The 18,002-nt window shown below is 32.7% G+C and overlaps 1 long non-coding RNA gene across 1 annotated transcript; it reads left to right on the top strand.

Annotated features, from left to right (window-relative positions):
• Positions 1-12,327: 12,327 nt before the first annotated feature.
• LOC111098366 lies at positions 12,328-16,517 on the top strand. The gene is made up of 2 exons (XR_005368029.1): positions 12,328-12,746; positions 16,153-16,517. It is a non-coding gene; the product is annotated as an uncharacterized LOC111098366 (long non-coding RNA).
• Positions 16,518-18,002: the final 1,485 nt, after the last annotated feature.

The raw sequence follows: 18,002 nt of genomic DNA, 5'->3' as shown, positions 1-18,002 counted from the left end.
AGGAAACCTAATTTATAGGCCTATCTACTACCAAATACGGTGCCCAGTCCCAATCATTAGTAAGCCCAACTAGAGAATTCAGGCATCTGTGGAACCCATCCTGTAGCCTCATTTCAGTAGGGCAGTTCTAGCTAAATGTTCTTAGGCAGTGGCACCCCTACCACTGTCCTCAGAGCTCAAAGAGTTGTCTCATCCAAAAAATAGACCATAATAGCAGATCTCACCTGTCTAAAGACACTACCAGAAGACAGACCCATAAATCCAAACTGAGCTGACTGGTGAAAAACTCTGTCAAAGCAAACATGTAAAGTCTGGAAGAGGAGTCCTGTTACTAAAAAGTGCAGATATCCTTGAAAGGAATCAAAGATCATGAAAAATCAGATAAATATGACACCCTCATTCAGAAACCAGTAAAATTCTAATAATTGATCCTAAAGAAATAGAGATCTATAAATATTCAAATAATTCAGACTAATCCTCTTAAGGAAGTTTAGTGAAAGGCAAAAACAAACAAAAACAGACAACTAAACAAAAATAGGAAAACAACATATGAATGAAACATATCTGACAAGGAAATACCAACTATCAACCCCTCAACCAAAAAACACTCCAGAAATTCTAGAGTTGAAACACATAGTAACTGAACTGAAGGATTAAGTGAAGAGTTTCAAAAATAAACTCAACCATCAAAAGAACAAATCAGAAACCTGGATAACAGGACACTGAAAATTACCCAGAGGGACAAAAGGGAAAAAAGAAAGAAAAAGAATGAAGAAAGCCTATGGGAATTACATGACACAATGAAAACAAATAATATTTGCATTATGAGAATTCCCAAATAAGAGAGAGAAAACAGATAGAAAATATACTTAATAATGTCTGGAAACTCCCAAAATCTATGGAGAAAAATGTACATCCAGATCCATGTGGTCCAAAGAATTCAAATAGGTTGAATCTGAATAGAGCTATATCAAAACAAATTATAATTAAGCTGTCAAAATTTTAAAAGTAGCAGTCAAAAAAGTTACATACAAGGGAACCCCCATAAGACAATGAGCAAATTTCTCCATAGAGACTTCTTGGGCCAGCAGAGAATGGAATGACCTAGTCAGAATACTGAAAGAAAATAAATTCTAAATAAGAATTCTATACACAGCAAAGCTGCCTTCCAGAAACAAATGAGGGATAAAACCTTCTGAAGAAACAAAATCTGTAGGAGTTAATTACCGTGAGACTTGTCTTACAAGAAATGCTATACGGAGTTATTTGAGTAGAAATAAAACAATACTAATTAAAAAAATACTAATTAATTTCAGTAAAAATAAAAAAAAATAGCATAAATCTCACAATAGATAGTCAATAGTTAGATTCTACAGTAATGGTCCATAAGTCACAATTTTAAAGTTGTGGCTTTATTTTTTTTTTATGTAGCAAAATTACCATATATACAATTACCTGCTTTGAGTGTATGTATGTGCGCGTGTGTGTGCATATATATATATATACATATATATATATTTTTACATATATTATATATGTATATAAAAGCTTATATATACATAAAACAAACATGTAAATTATAACAGCAATAACTTAAAATGAGAGGTGGAGAAGTAAAAGTGTGAAGTATATACATTCTATTGAAGTTAAATTGTTATCATTTTAAAATAGGGTATTGTAAGTTTAACATATTTTATGTAATCCCCATGATAACCACAAGAGAAAACTTGTATTACACACAAAAAATCATAATACATAAATCGAAGCATAAATCAAAAGACATCAACACCTCACACATCCACACACATTCATACAATGAGACAGCGGGATAAGAAACATGGAAAAATGGATCTATAAATAAGTGGAATATAATTAAATAATTAGTAAAATGCCAATAGTAAGCCCTTACCTATCAATAACTGCTTTAGACTACTTCAGACATAAACAGACTAAATTCTCCAATCAAAGGACCTAGAATAGCTAAGTAGAAAAAAAAAGAAGATCCAATAATATGCTGTCTATAGAGATTCATTTTAGCCTTAAAGACACACATACCGTGAGAGTAAAGAACTGGAAAAAATTATTTCAAGCAAATGATAATCCAACAACAACAACGGAAATGATAAAAGTAGGGGATGCTATACTCATACAGAATAGACTTTACACTAAAATGTTAAAAAAGAGACAAAGTTATTACATAATTATAAGGAAGTTAATACGTCAAGAAAATATAGCAATTATACTACTTATGTGCCCAACATTGGAGCACCTAAATATATAAAGCAAAAACTAACAATTAAAAAGAAATAAACAGTTATACAATAATAGATGGAGACTTTAATACCTCAATTTCAATAATGGATAGATCATCCAGAGAATCAATAAAAAAAATAAACAATCTTAACAATCCTACAGACCAAAGGGACCTAACAAACACATACAGAACACTCTATTCAACAACAGGAAAATATACATCATCCTTAAGCACACATGGAGCATTTTCTAGGTTAGAACAAATTTAGGCCACAAAATAAGTCTTAGCAAATTCAAGAACACTGATACTAGGTATCTTCTCTGACCACAATGACATAAAACTAGAAATCAATAAAAAGAGGAAAACTAGAAAATTCATGAACATATGGAAACTAAACAATGTCTCTTGAACAACCAATGGGTCAAGAAATTAGAGGGTGCTCTTGAGTCAAACAAATGGCAACTAGAAAAAGAAAAACAAAAACAAGTCAGTCCGAAGTAAGAAGAAAATATAATAAATATCAGAGCAGAAATAAGTAAAATAGAAAACAGAAAAAAAATCAAGAAGATTAACAAAACTAAGAGTTGGTTCTTTGAAAAGATAAACACATTGCAAACCCTTAGCTAGACTGACCAAGGGAAAAAGAGAAAGGACTCAAATCAACAAATTAATAATAAAAAAGGAGACATTATAACTGATACCAAAGAAATTCAAAGAATCATGAGTCTACTATGAAAACTATTCCCCAACCAAATGGACAACCTGGAAGAAATGGGAAAAAAAAAAATCTTAGAAACATACAGCTTGTCAAAACTGAATCAGGAAGAAATAGAAAATCTAGAAAAATTACTAGCAAGGAGATTGAATCAGTAATAAAAAACACCCAATGAAGAAAAGCCCAGATAGTTTCATTGATGAACTTTACCAAATATTTAAAGAAGAATTACCAGTTGTTCTCAAACTCTTCCAAAAGTCAAAGAAGAGGAACAATACCAAAATCAGTTTACAAGGCCAGTATTATCTTGATACCAAAACTAGAAAAAGACATTATCAGGAAGAAGAAAAAAAAAGTATAGGGCAATACCCCTGATGAAGTTAGATGCAAAAATTCTCAATAAAGTATTAGCAAACCAAATTCAGTGTCACATTACCATGATCAAGTAGAATTTACCCCTGGGATACAAGGATCATCCAACATAGCCAAATCAATCAATGTGATATATCATATCATTAATAGAATTTAAAAAATCATATGATCATCTCATAGACACAGAAAAGGCATCCAATAAAATTCAAAATCTATTCACGGTAAAAAATCTCAACAAATTAGATTCTGAATAATCGTATCTCAATATAATAAAGGCCACTTATGACAAGCCCATAGCTAACATCATACTCAATAATTTAAAACTAAAACCTTTTCCTCCAGTATCAGGAATGAGACAAGTGTCCTCATTCTTAACACTCCTTTCAACATAATACTGAAAGGCATAGCTAAAACAAGAAAAAGGGGAAAAAAGGTATAATTAGAAAGGAAGAAGTAAAATTGCCTCTATTTGCCAATGACATGATTTTATATATAAAAAAAAATCATAAAGGCTCAACCAAAAAACAGATCTAATCAATGAATTCAGTCAAATTGCAAGATACAAAATTAATATACAAAAGTTAGTAGCTTTTTATGCATTAACAAAATTTCTGAAAAATAAAGAAACTGATCCCTTATATAATAGCATCAAAAGCAGAACAAAAAAAACTTAGAAATAAATTTAAGGAAGCAAAGATCTATATACTAAAAACTGCAAAACATAGATAAAAGAAAGCAAAGAAAACACAAATAATGAAAAGATATCCTTTGTTCATAAATTGGAGGAACTAATATTGTTAGGGTGTAAACACTACCAAAGTTATAATCCATAGAGTTCGTGCAATCAGTATTCTAATGGAATTTTTTTATAGAAGTAGAAAAACAACCCTAAAATTTATATAGAACCACAAGAGTCCATATAACCAAAGAAATCCCAAGAAATGAGAACAAAGCAGGAGATTTGCTATTTCCTAAATTCAAGCTATAGAATAAAGCTACAGTCAGCAAAACAGTATGGTACTTATATAAAAACAGAAAATATGACCAATGGCAAAATTAAGAGCCCAGAAATAAACCCAAGCATACACAGTCAACTAATGCTTGAGAAGGAAGCCAAGAACACTCAATGGATAAAAGACAGTTTCTTCAATAAATGATGCTGAAATAATTGGATATCTATATATAAAAGCATGAAATTGAATGCATATCTTACACCACTCACAAAAAATTTACTTGAAATTGACTAAAGACTTACACATAAAACTGAAATCATAAACACCTAAAAGAAAACAGAGAAGCAAAGTTTATTGAATATGACACCAAAAGCACAAGCAACAAAATAAAAAACAAAACAAACAAACAAACAAAAAAACATGTGGGAATACATCAAACTAAAATGCTTTTGCACAGCAAAAGAAACCATCAACAACGTGAAAGACAAACTATGGAATGGGAAAGTGTTTGCAAACCATATATCTGGCAAAGGGTTAACATCCAAGACATATAAAGAACTCCTCCAACTCAATAGAAAAAAAGACAAATAATCCAATTAAAAAGTGGACAAAGTTCCTGAATAGACATTGCTCTAAAGAAGATATATAAGAGGCCATGAGGCACATTAAAAGATGCTCAACATCACTAATCATTAGGGAAATGCAAATTAAAACCACAAGATATTACCTCATTCTTATTAGAACTGGCATAATAAAAAGACAAGGGATAATAAATACTGGCATTGATATGAAGAAAAGGAAGCTCTGTGCACTGTTAGTGGGACTGTAAATGGGCACAGCTACATCAGAAAACAATATGGAAAATTTTCAAAAAATAAAAATAGAACTACAGTATGATTTAGAAATTCTACTTCTGGAGATATATCCAAAGGCAATGATAACACTGACTCCAAAAGATATTTGCACTCCCATGTTCATAGCAGCATTATTTACAATAGCCAAGACACGGAAACAATGTAAGTGTCCATCTGTACATGAAAGGATAAAAATTTGTGGCACATATATACAATGGGATATTTTTCAACCATAAAAAATGAGGAAATTCTAACATTTGCAACAATAATCATGGATTGTAAAGGCATTGTGCTAAGTGAAATAAGTCAGAGAGAGAAAGACAAATAAGACAAATACCATATGATCTCAAATCTAAACCAAACTCACAGAAAAAGATATCAAAATCATAACTGTACAAAGGCAGGGGAAAGAGGTAATTAGAGGAAGACAGTCAAAAGTCATGATGACTATAGTTAACACTGCTGTATGATACATAGGAAAGCTGTAAGAGTAAATCCTAAGAATTATCACAAGAAGACTTTTTTCCCTTCTTTTTTCTTTCTTTCTTTCTTTCTTCTTTCTTTCTTTCTTTCTTTCTTTCTTCTTTCTTTCTTTCTTTCTTTCTTTCTTTCTTTCTTTTTCTTTCTTCTTTCTCTTCTTTTCTTTCTTTTTTTTTCTTTCTTTCTTCTTTCTCGTTCTCTTCTTTCTTTATTTCTTTCTTTCTTCTTTCTTATTTCTTTCTCTCTTTTCTTTCTTTCTTTTCTTTCTTTCTTTCTTTCTTCTTTCTTCTTTCTCTCTCTCTTTCTTCTTTCTTTCTTTCTTTCTTTCTTTCTTTCTTTCTTTCTTTCTTTCTTTCTTCCTTCTTTTTCTATTATATCAAATGAGGAGATGGATGCTAACTGTACCTATCGTGGTAAACATTTCACAATATATATAAATCAAATCATCATGCTGTATGCCTTAAATTTATACAGTAATATATGTCTACTATTTCTCAATAAAACTAGAAAAAAAGAGAATCATCCTATAAAAATACTATTTTACAAATAAACAAGTGCAAACTATTTTAGTAAACAGATTTAAGTTGATGTTTCTAGATTGACAAGATTTTAATACCTAATTCATTTCACTGTTTTAGATTAGCAGGGTTGAGAGAATTTTAATTCATGTGGATAAAAATGTAATGAGCAGTCTTGTACAATTTTACATTTCTGGCGTTTGCAGTCAGAATGTAGAAAATGGTATTTGTAGACAATTGTAGGCACTTTATGGGATATACAAAAGGACAGAACTCAAATGTCTTCAAGGAGCTCTCAATATCTTCACAATATGGAGACCATAAAATAATAAAAGTGATGCTAAAAGGAGATAACATACTTGTTTTCTAAATATTGCAATGTAATATAATCCTGGATAATCCAAAACTTTAAGGGAAATAACTGCAGGTTCTGAGATTGTTTATGAATATAAAAATGCATTTAAGGTATCTTAATATCTTAAGTATAGTAAAGATCTCTTATATATCTCAGAGGTACAGTTGACAGGTAAGCACTTCTAGGAAAGAAGCGCTGTAAAGTGAATGTGCAAGTAAACTAAAAGTGAGTAAGACATTTACAGTTAATATTTTATAAAGAGGAATCATAATAAAGTAGAAAATTCAGCTTGGGTTAAATAATGGGGAGTACTAAGTTCCTTTTTCAAGAAAAGAGTTTGGGGAACAGTAGATGAAAGTTCTGGTATTAGCACTGTCACTATTTCCTCACCTATCATCTTCTTATATACAAAATGAGGGAATTCATGTAAACTTTCTTCTGTCTTTAATATTCTACTATTCCCTCACTGACCATCTGGGCATCCTTGGACTTTTCCTAAACCATGTAACCCCATTAATTTTACATAGATCTTAAGGTGGTCAGTGGATTTTTCTGCGCTCAGAATCATTCTGTGAATCTCCCAAAATTAGCTATAGTGAGTCACTGTTGATGGAAAGTATCACACTTAAAAGTCTGAAAACCATCCTTTCCCTATGAGTTACTGGTAGATATTCTCCCTAATTGCCCTGCACCAAACATTCTGCTTATATTTCTTTGTTAACCCCTAATTTGTTGACCTGAAGGCTTCATCTGAGTAAAATAGAAACTAAATTTTCACTGCCTCAATCTTTAAAGTGGTTGGAACTCCCAGTCCTAAATATAATTTTCTTATAAATTATAAATGGAGTGTGAGTCTCCATTTATATTTTAATATAATGTGAAAATTATAAAGCTAAAATGATTTTTGTAAAATGATTTTCTTAACAGTTATTATATGGTTATTACTTGTGCACTAGAATATCAACTAAAACTAGGAGGATACCTCAGTTTATGCATCTATGTATACTTAAAACAGAAGGGGATTTTTGCTTAACATTTTATGTCAAAACAAAACATCTTCATTCAGGAATAAGAACATTGCATGTTGGCCTATGCCATTGCTTACTGTTATTTGCAGAGCATTTTCAACTACTACTGAAAAAAATAATAATAAAGCTTGATGTTTTCAGTAAATAAGTTTACACAATGAATTTTTCTCTATTTTCTTCAACTTGCTTTACAATGTTGGATCCCTGCTTTCATTTCACACACATTTTTGCTTATATTGACTGTAGCTTTCACTGTACACTGAGCACATTATTTTTTCCTTTTGAGCACATTTTATTTTTTTTTTAAGATTTATTTATTTGAGAGACAGAGAGAGTGTAAATGTGAGTAGGGAGAGGGGCAGAGGGAGAGGAAGACAGAGAACCTCAAGCTGACTCTACACTGAGTGTGAAGCCCAACATGGGGCTCAATCCCAGGACCCTGAGATCCTGACTGCACCAAAATCACAAATTGGAAACTTAACTGACTGAACCTCTCAGGTACCCCTGAGCAATTTTCTTTAAATGCTAGCTTCTTAACCACTATTGGCATTCTGTACCCTTGGCAATGGACAAGGCATCATAAAGTTTTCACGTGAACAATTGCATGATAATTATATTTAAAGACAAATCATCCTATTCTACCTCATTGCAATAATTTCATTATAATATCTATTATATTCTATTAGTAAGAGCAGTATTGTTATAACATTCCATAGCAAGTGTTATGGTTGCTAGACTAATGTTTCAGATTTCAGAAATGAGGTCATTAAACATTAAGATAATATTCAATACATTTTAAAAATGAGTCACAAACCTTAACAGATACCTCACTAAAGAAAATATAAGATGACAAACATAAGAGAAGATGTTCCACGTCACGTCACTAGGAAAATGAAAATTAAAACAGTAATGAGATACCATTATATATCTACCAGAATGGTCAAAATCTACAAAACTGACATCAGTAGATGATAGTAAGGTTGTGAAGAAACAGGAACTCCCATACTATGTTGGTAGGAATACAAAATGGTACAGCTACTTTAAAAGACAGTTTGAGGGACGCCTGGGTGGCTCAGTGGTTGGTACCTGCCTTTGGCTCAGGTCGTGATCCTAGTATCTGGGATCCAATCCTGCATCAGGCTCCCTGCTTCTCCCTCTGCCTACGTCTCTGCCTCTCTCTCTCCCTCTCTCAGTCTGTGTCTCTCATGAATAAATAACATTAAAAAAAATAAAAGACAGTTTGATAGTTTCTTATAAAACTGAACATACTCTACCATATAATCCAGCAATCATGTTTCTTAGTATATCTCCAAAGGAATTGAAAACTCCTACCTACACAAAAACCTGCACACAGATATTTGTAGCTGCTTCATTTGTAAGTGCTAAACCTTGGAAGCCAACAAAATATCCTTCAGTAGATAAATGGATAAAATGTGATATACCCAGACAATGGGGTATTATCCAGTGCTAAAAAAAAATAGCTATCAAGCCATAAGAGACATAGAGGATTTGATCAGTGATTGCATGGGGCGGATGGGAGAAAGATAAATAGGCAAAGCATAAAAACTTTCAGAATAGTAAAAAATATTCTATACAATATTATAATGATGGCTAGACATCAGTAAACATTTATCTAAGTTCATAAAAAGGGCAATGCCAAGAGTGAACCATAATATAAACTATAGACTTGGGGTGAATATGATATGTCAGTGTAGATTAATCCCTGATAAAGGTGTACCTTCTGGTGGGAGATGTTGATAATGGGGGAAGCTATGAATGTTTAGGGGTAGGGGGTAAGGGAAATCTCATACTTCTCAATTTTGTTGTAAAACTTCTCTAAAAACATTAAGTCTAAGAAAAAAACCTCATTATTTTCGCTTTATTTATAAACTAGGTGTTGAATCACTTTTTACTCTAGAATTAAGTTTTCTCATCCTAATAGCATTTTCTTCGATCTCCAGTCCCATGATACTTTTATCCCAGACAAAGTAGAGTTCGGAGCTAAAATGTGTAACATGGCACTTATTTACCAAATAATATATACCAGGTTTTTTTCTTCTTTTATTTACCAATTCTACACATGCTTGAAGGGAGAAAAAGAATTAAATTCAGATTTATGGAGTGTCAAAGTAAGTATTCAAATAATTCTATACATTTCAAATCCAAAGATCCTTTCCCTTTGGCTACACTCATTCCCTTTCCTACTGCCTGCAACATAATTGGCTTTTAAGAAGAATACTGCTGTGAATAAAGAATCGTTAATGCCTTTCTTGATGCTCAAAAAAAAAAAATAATAACTTTGTACTATTGAGTTCACCAAACACACTACCGTATCTTAAGAGGGCCCTCTATAATGATTACCTCGTTGCTTTCTGGGCCACAGTGGAATGGAAAAAGGCAGTTTGCCCACACCTAGACAGAGTAGTTTGTTAGTGACCAAAAAAAAAAAAAAAAAAAAAGCTTTAACTGCCAGTGTTTCCTCTCTCACCCTCACTCTATTTTCCTCCACAATAGCCAGACTTAAAAGTTCATGTTCTACCCCACAAAAGGGTTATTCTTGACTCCAGCCTTTCCCTAATCATATGCAAAGCACAAAAGGAGCTTTGCAAAAGCCAAGATGCTACAGGATGAATCACATTTGGAAACCACTAGGCTAAATGAAGATAAACAAATTTCTTTATAGCAGGACTGTTCAACACTTTCATATGCTAACGTGCACTATGACTTTCAAATGGAGGAAACAGTAGCTTTTCTTAAGCTTATCTGACTATGGGAATATGACTTAGCTGAATACCTGAAAATACTGTTTCTCAAGTCCAGTTTGAGAAACATAGTCTTAGCTTGTTATCACTATTTATATTTTAATGTAAAGGAGGGATAGGAGAATAGAGTTTGATAAGAGTAAGACTTACTTCATGTCAATTAGCTTCCAAATATAAATACTAGTTTTGGAGCCAGTTTTACTTAGGACTCATTTTAGAGCAATCCACCATCACAGGTGGAGCTGATGGGCAGTAGAAGGAAACAGAGAGTCTCTGTTTTTTGAGAGTGTGTGCTGACAGTATAAGTGCAATTGTCTATTTTCACCACAAGATTATAAGAACAACTACATAAATACTATTCCCAGCATAGCCTGGAATGCAAGAGCAGAGTAATGGGTGCCTTTAGCGCAACAGTCAGCAAACACTTAATCAGGTAATAGAATAATCTTACCTAAAATGTGCCACGGGCTACCAAAAAAAGAAAAAGAAAAAACAAAAAACCAGATCCAGTTGAGCAATTTATTATTGAACCAGTTTGTTTTTAATGCCAAAGTCAGTTACAAAATTACTCTTCTTAGGAAGTTAGTAAGCACCTTGAGGAGCCCACTTAATTATCCCATTAATACATATGTACTTAGTTTCTTAATTTGTTAGTAAAGAGATGTAACAATGCTGCAGCCTATTTCAATGTGTATATTATGTTCCCCAATTATGTGGTGAACTGATTTCCATATGTGTGTCCTAAATTATGTGGTGAATTTAAATTTAAGGTGATGCCCATTTGGCTATTTTTCTTTAATATTTTTTTCATTACTACGTTGTTTCTTGCAGTTTGGGCATTTAACACGTTTGATCAACTTGCTGCTAGGCAGAAAAGAGAGTTCAGTCTCTCACAGCCACATTTAGTGAATAGAATCCTACTAAATGGAAGAGTTCAGATGTCTTTCCAAGTATCTATTTCAATGTCTGGATTTACTTAAATCCAAGAGTAAGTCAAGAGATTACTTTTATTTTGTTCTTCAAGAGAATCACTCATTACTTATTCCCACTGGCATCTCATTTTTCTAAATAAATGCTCCAGTATGAAAAATCTAGGAGTCATAAAGTATCTTGTCACACACAGAACCAGAGATTTTACCACTGACAGGGTAAGCTATTAAAAATGTTCTTTATTCTGTTTTTTCTATTAGGAGTCTTATATATAAAACTTAGATGTAAATTTTCCTTGTAACATCATAGCAGATTTCAGAATTATCTCAAAACAGGGAAAACCCAATAACTGTCAATTTCTCTGTGACCCACTCCTTCAGTCAAGTAGCTACACACAGGGTCACTTATCACTCAGTTACAGAAGAAAATTTCTAATTTTTCTTTTTACCTAGCATAAGGCATACATCTATTTTATTTAATAAAGATCTAAAACATTTCCTGAGTCTCTAAAGTCTAAAAATACCCAGTCAAAGGCCCAGGCCTCAGAGCCTTTATGGGTGAGTTGCATTCTATTTACCCAAGGCAGGCAGTTGATGCTTTTTCTTCAACTTCTCTATTAACGGTACTAATGGACTTTGAAAGATTTGCATTTCTTCAGCAGCATTATTCTGCCTCATTTTCTTAATGCTATCCTGTGGGTTTTGTCAACTTCCCCTTTTATCTACTCCTCTAGTCTAAATTAAATTCAAACAAGCATACATCATTCTCTATGAATATTATAAAACCTACAAAGCAAACTCTTCTGTGAACACAGTAAATAACACTTCTGAAGGTAATATTTAAGTGCAATTTTAAGCAAAGTCATCCCATTTTGTAATAGAACTAGACAATTAAACAAAATAAATTGCTTAAGGTAACATTAAAAAGATGGCTGCAGGAAAACTCGGCAAAGCAAGAAAACTGAATTAAAGTTTTGTTTTTATTTCTCCTCATTAGTTCAGGTGAAGCACCTAGGTACACTGTGCTGTGATCTTTCCTCCTCTCTCTCATATAGACTATTTTAACAGGTTTCTGACTAGTTATTACTGCCTATGAGGTTACTTAGTAAGCAGGATCTTCAGGAATAAAAAAGAGAAGACTGTAGAGCAGGACCATGACCTATTTCTACCCAATAAACTTCTCTTCCTACCTGCCATTCACGTATCCTAAGAATTCTGTAAAAAGTGAAAAGTAGGCTTCAAGGCTACTGTTACTTCTCTGTACTACAGATTTTCCTCTTAGGAAGCCTAACTTCCCATCTAAGTCCCTTGATAGATACATGAAACTAGAAGTAATTCTCAAACAAGATCTTATTTTATTTCAGATGGCTCCCCTATGGCATGAACACATTTGAATGTGCTTGCCCTTTGTCTTTGATGGCAAAGAGGACATGTGTAACCAAGGCCACTGACTTTGATCCAAAACATGAAGAACAGAAAAGAAGTTGGTTATTCCCTCTGGAACCACCTTTTCATATAGCTAACAGGTAATTTTGGCATATGACATTTCCTTTGTCTTCTGTTAGGCCAATACTTAATGAGGGGCATACTCACATTCTAATCTGACTTTCTCTGCTGCTTCTCTTTATTCCTCGTGTATAAACAAACAGGACATGGCAGCCCATATTGCTCTTCTTTTACATGGCAAAGAATTTAAGAAAAACGAGTCATTAAAAATAAGTGTTGATCTTTGCCATCTATTCCTAAGAGACTTCATGTTTGGCGCCCCTTTCCTAGCTACCTAAGAAAGATAGGCCAGGTGGGTCAAGAAGAAGAATATCTGGGGCTACCTCAAAACTACCAGAATATAGGCAACTAAACACGAGAATTTCAAAGTCAGTATAATATTCTTTGCTATAATAAACTTTCAAATAGTTAGTTTCCTTTCTCTCCTAATGTATCTGGTTTTGTGCTTTCATGTTTGGTACCTAGAGACACCTCACAGTTTCAGTAAAAAGAGCTAAGATTCTGAGCTATGACTGAATTATCAAACTGAGGGACTAGTTTTCTTTTGTAGAATCACAAACCCGAATAGTTATAAAGTCAACTACAAGTATAACATTAGGAACCAGAAATATTCCTCACCACTGAGGTTCAAGTCAGGATGAGGCAGCTCTCCCAGAGTTACTGAGGACACTCTACTTTCTTTAACATTACATCTCAAAACTTAATTCAGATCTCAGTTTCTTCCTTTTTTGGGATAAGGAGAGACTTGAAAATCCTTTTCAGAGAGTCCTTTAGTGTGTATCTTGTATTTTCTCCAAGTCATTTTCCACTGGACTTCTGAATCTGATGGGGCAGGGGGCAGGGGGTAACAGGGAATAGACCTCCTTGATGTATATCACAAGCATCTTAGTATGTCTCCTATGAATTAACCATATTGCCCAAAACGCAATCATTCATTATTGATATCATTAGTGTTTATAATTTATTGTTTATTAACTATTTTGTCAATTTCTTCTTAAATTTACTACATATTTTAAATATATCTAAATATATACTTTTATTATAAACAAATATATACTAATTAAAAAAGCATAAGCTGGTCAGAGAAGGTCAAATACTGCATGATTCCATTTATATAAAATAAATCTAAAATGGTCAAAAACATAGGAGAGAATAGAATGGTATCTGAGGGCAAAGGAAAATGGGGAGTTGTTATTCAATGTGTATAACATTTCATCTATGCAAGATGGTTAAGTTCTAGAGATCCGCTATACAAGGTTGTGCCTATAGTTAACATTGCTATATTATACACTTAAAATTTTTAAGATAGTTCTCATGTTGTATTCTCACAACTGTAAAAAAAGGCAAAAAATCATATATATATATATGCATACATAAAAAAGGAAAAAGAAAAAAAATATTTTGTCATTTTCTGTATGCTTTTTAGTAATCACCTTACAAACCATATTTTAAAAGACATGTAATCACAAAGTGTGTGGATTTTTCTTTTTTGATGCTTTTCCATGTTTTTCTATTTCTACATAGTCATAATAACTTACTTTATCTATAGAATGGGTGTTAATGCTCTACTGGATGAATGTTTTATTATGTCTCCTACTAAGGTACATAGTGGGTAAGAGGGTATGTTTTTGGACTACCTGGGCTGAAATTCTGACTCCCCATTTATTATTTGTGGGATCATTGGAAGTTTTGCTATTTACTCATGCTTTGGTTTCCTTATCTTTAAAAAACATAATATCCACATCCTAGGGTTTGTTGCAAGATAGAATTACTAAATGACAAGTATTTAGAACAGTACTTGCTGGGCACCTGGTTGGCTCAGGTCCTGATCTCAGGGTCCTGGGATTGAGCCCAGGTCAGGCTCCCTGCTCACCAGAAATCTACTTCTTCCTCTGCCCTTCTGCCCTCTCCCCCACTTGTGCTCTTGCACTTCTCTCTCTCCCTCTCTCAAATAAATAAATAAATAAATAAATAAATAAATAAATAAAATAATTAATTAATTAATTAATTTTAAAAAAAGAACAGTGCTTGATCCACAGTAAGCCCTCAATACCTATAAGCTAGCATTACTCTTATCATTGGGCATGCGTCTGATTTCAGTATTCAACAGTTGTCAATGCCATCCTCCCATAAAAAAATTTAAGAGACATATATTTTACATTTGGTATTGTCTTAGATATTTGATCTCCTTAGATTGTTTTGTATCACAAGGATAATTATTATTTTTAATACAGGGTATAAGGGATCTTTGGTAGATATATACTATCTTCTAAATGGATGCAAAACCCTGAAACACCCATTTGCACTTTTATGCACTTACTGAAAGTACTTCATAAGGTTCTATTAATATTTCAATATATAAATATACTTTGAGATTAGTCCTCTGTATCATAACAACTCATCTAACTGTTATTCAATAACCTTCCAAACATGTCATGTAGATATGCAAAGTATATGGAGTAGAGAATAAGAAAACTTTTGAAGAATCATAACTTAGATCACATAATATATGAAACAATGCTCAAGCTCTAATTACACTCAGATTCTCATTCACAGCTGTGGAATCTTGTTTTACATGAATCCCTAATAGCCTTTTCTAGATCACCACCAGTAGAATAGAAGCAAAATAAAATAAGATTTAAAAAATGTAAAGTAACTTAAAATTAAATTGAATTAAATTAAATGGAAATAGAGACTAACAGTTTCATTGAGACTAGTAAAATATGCCAGCATACAGCCAGGCATCAGAGAAAAATATCCACAAAACCATCACATAAGAACTACAAATACAGCACAGTGTAAGGTCATTTAGCATAATGGCAAACAGCCTTATATAACTCAGTATGCCCTGGGGGCTTTGCTGTATTAGATCACAAGACAATAATTTAAATTCTGACTAAATTATCAATGACAGTTTAAATGGTCTTCAATGTGCTCTCTTTATACATGCAGGAAGGTATATAATAAATTTCAAAAATGCATGACAAAAAATGGGTATGATTTTTAAGTGTCTTGGTTTAAGGTTAAAATAAAATATCATAAAACAAATTATTCAAAATTGGCTCATTCACAGAAGGTTTGCATTTTGTTTCAGAGACAGCCACAAATAAATGAGGTTCTGTGCCTATTTCCCCTCATGGGTCTTTACAGACACATTGATTAGGTGAAGCAGAGAGAGATAGGGAAGCCTGGACAGGACAGCTATTGCAATGAACTGGGACCTCAGCAACCTGTCCTCTATCATATCTTAGAATTGTGTGATGAAAGAAATGTAGCTTTACAAATTATATATATATTGTACTTATTCCACATGTCTTAATCTTTACATTTTAGAATTAATACTGCAGTTTATATAACACATTTATTTCTGCCATGTTTTTTAAATTTAAAAAAATGTTAACACTATTTTCTGATTTTTTTTTTCAGTGTGGAATATCCCAATTCTATTAAGGCAAGGCTATTCTCTTAAGAGCCTATCATTCCACAGAAACCATAGCAGCTTAGTCAAGAAGAGACCAGAACTACTGGTTCTATATTCTGCTCCATTAAGCAAAGCACGACTGTAATGAAACACTCAGCTGTATAATTTATTCAGAGAAAAGAATATTATGGTTATATTTATCCATTTCAATTACATTACAATTATAATTATCAGCCCCTTCCAATGTGTATATTAGAAAAATGTTTTTCATAAAATATGTTTCATGAAATACTTCTCATTCATGCCTCTCCAGATATAGTAGTAGATTGTTTAAAAATCTGAGTAAAACATAAAAGGTTCCTCATGTTTATTACTTTGTTTTGTATTTCATTGAAGCCAGATGCTAATCTCTCAATAATGCAATAAATATGTGAAACTCTTTATTATTTGTACATATAAGTTTAACATGCTTCAGAAACTACGAACACAGAATTTTACCTACAGATTTTTTTTTTTTTTTTTTTTGGTTGTTAAGATAGTGAGTAGGATTTAGATTTCTTTTTTTCCCTTTAAATGCAATTTCTTAAATTGCCTGAAAATACTGCCTGACAAAAGTGCTCTGGCTAATACTGTAATTTAGAAGAGCATTGAAATGTGCCCTCAGCTAGGAAAGTCACAGGTTCTTGGTTCTCCTGTTACTCGTGCAATAGGGAGTTTATAATGGAAATGACAACAGACCATTAACTATAGCACTGCTTGCGGGCATTGATATAAATATCATTACAGATTAAAGAGCTCTGCAAGAATTTAGTCAAGTAGGATTAGCAAATAAACTATTAGAGCTGAAGATTAAATTGTGATAGACCAAATAAAGTAAATTTCCTGCTATATTCTCAATTTGTTTCTCAGAGTGGCAACGATTCTTTCTGGTTCAGAAAATGCCTCCTAAAGTGAATCCTGTGGCTACAAAGTGTAGCCAAGAGGTATGGAAGAAAACCTAAGGTTCTGGTTGATGATAAGGACATGGGAGCAGAGACTTTGGGCTCAGTGGGTTTCAACTGTGGCTCAAAATCCTTAAATGGTTTGGAGAAGCTACAATTTCAAAGCCATCAATTGCTGTGCATCCACAGTCCTCAGCAATACAACTTGACATTCTAATCTTTTGAACTTCATGGCCTTGCCAGATTTCATGTTTCTCCCTGCTTTGAAATCTCCTGTGGTTATAAAGTAGTTATAAGGAACTCAAAATTATACACATTTTAATAGATATTTATAACTAATATCTATTGATATACAACGGTATAGTTATGTAAGTGTGAGCGCTGGCATGTGTGTGAAAGCATGTATTTCTGAATATGTTTGTGTGTTCCCTCAAGAAAATGTATTTCTTATCTCTGTTTGGCTTCCCTTATTCACTGGTTTTGTTTTTATGGATGTCATGGCCCATGCAGACAATGGCATTTTCGTCTTATTATTGACAGGTAAAAAATAAAATTGCACCCATGCTCACCTTCACCTTTATATATATTCAATGCATTGGAGATTTTATTGGCTTCCATTTGTATTCATACTTTGGTTTCATGTGATCTATTCTCACCTACTTTTAAAATTATGCTATAATACAGTTATCTTTGTAAATACATCAAATCACTCTATAGAGAAATTTAAATTAATAATGTTCATTTAAACATTCACTTATTCTTTCTTTTTGTCATTCATTTTATTCAGCTATCGCAATGTTCAAAGATCTTCAAAGTCTGTACATACTATAGCTTTGAAAGAAAGTCCCAGGTCATCTCTGCTTTCTTTCAAACACAGAATGTGAATCAGGAAGCAAGAATGTCACTAGTATCTA

Source organism: Canis lupus, chromosome 12 (assembly GCF_011100685.1).
Source record: "Canis lupus familiaris isolate Mischka breed German Shepherd chromosome 12, alternate assembly UU_Cfam_GSD_1.0, whole genome shotgun sequence".
Taxonomy (NCBI): Eukaryota; Metazoa; Chordata; class Mammalia; order Carnivora; family Canidae; genus Canis; species Canis lupus.
The sequence above is the reverse complement of the archived record's forward strand: the minus strand, read 5'-3'. Positions and strand labels throughout refer to the sequence as shown.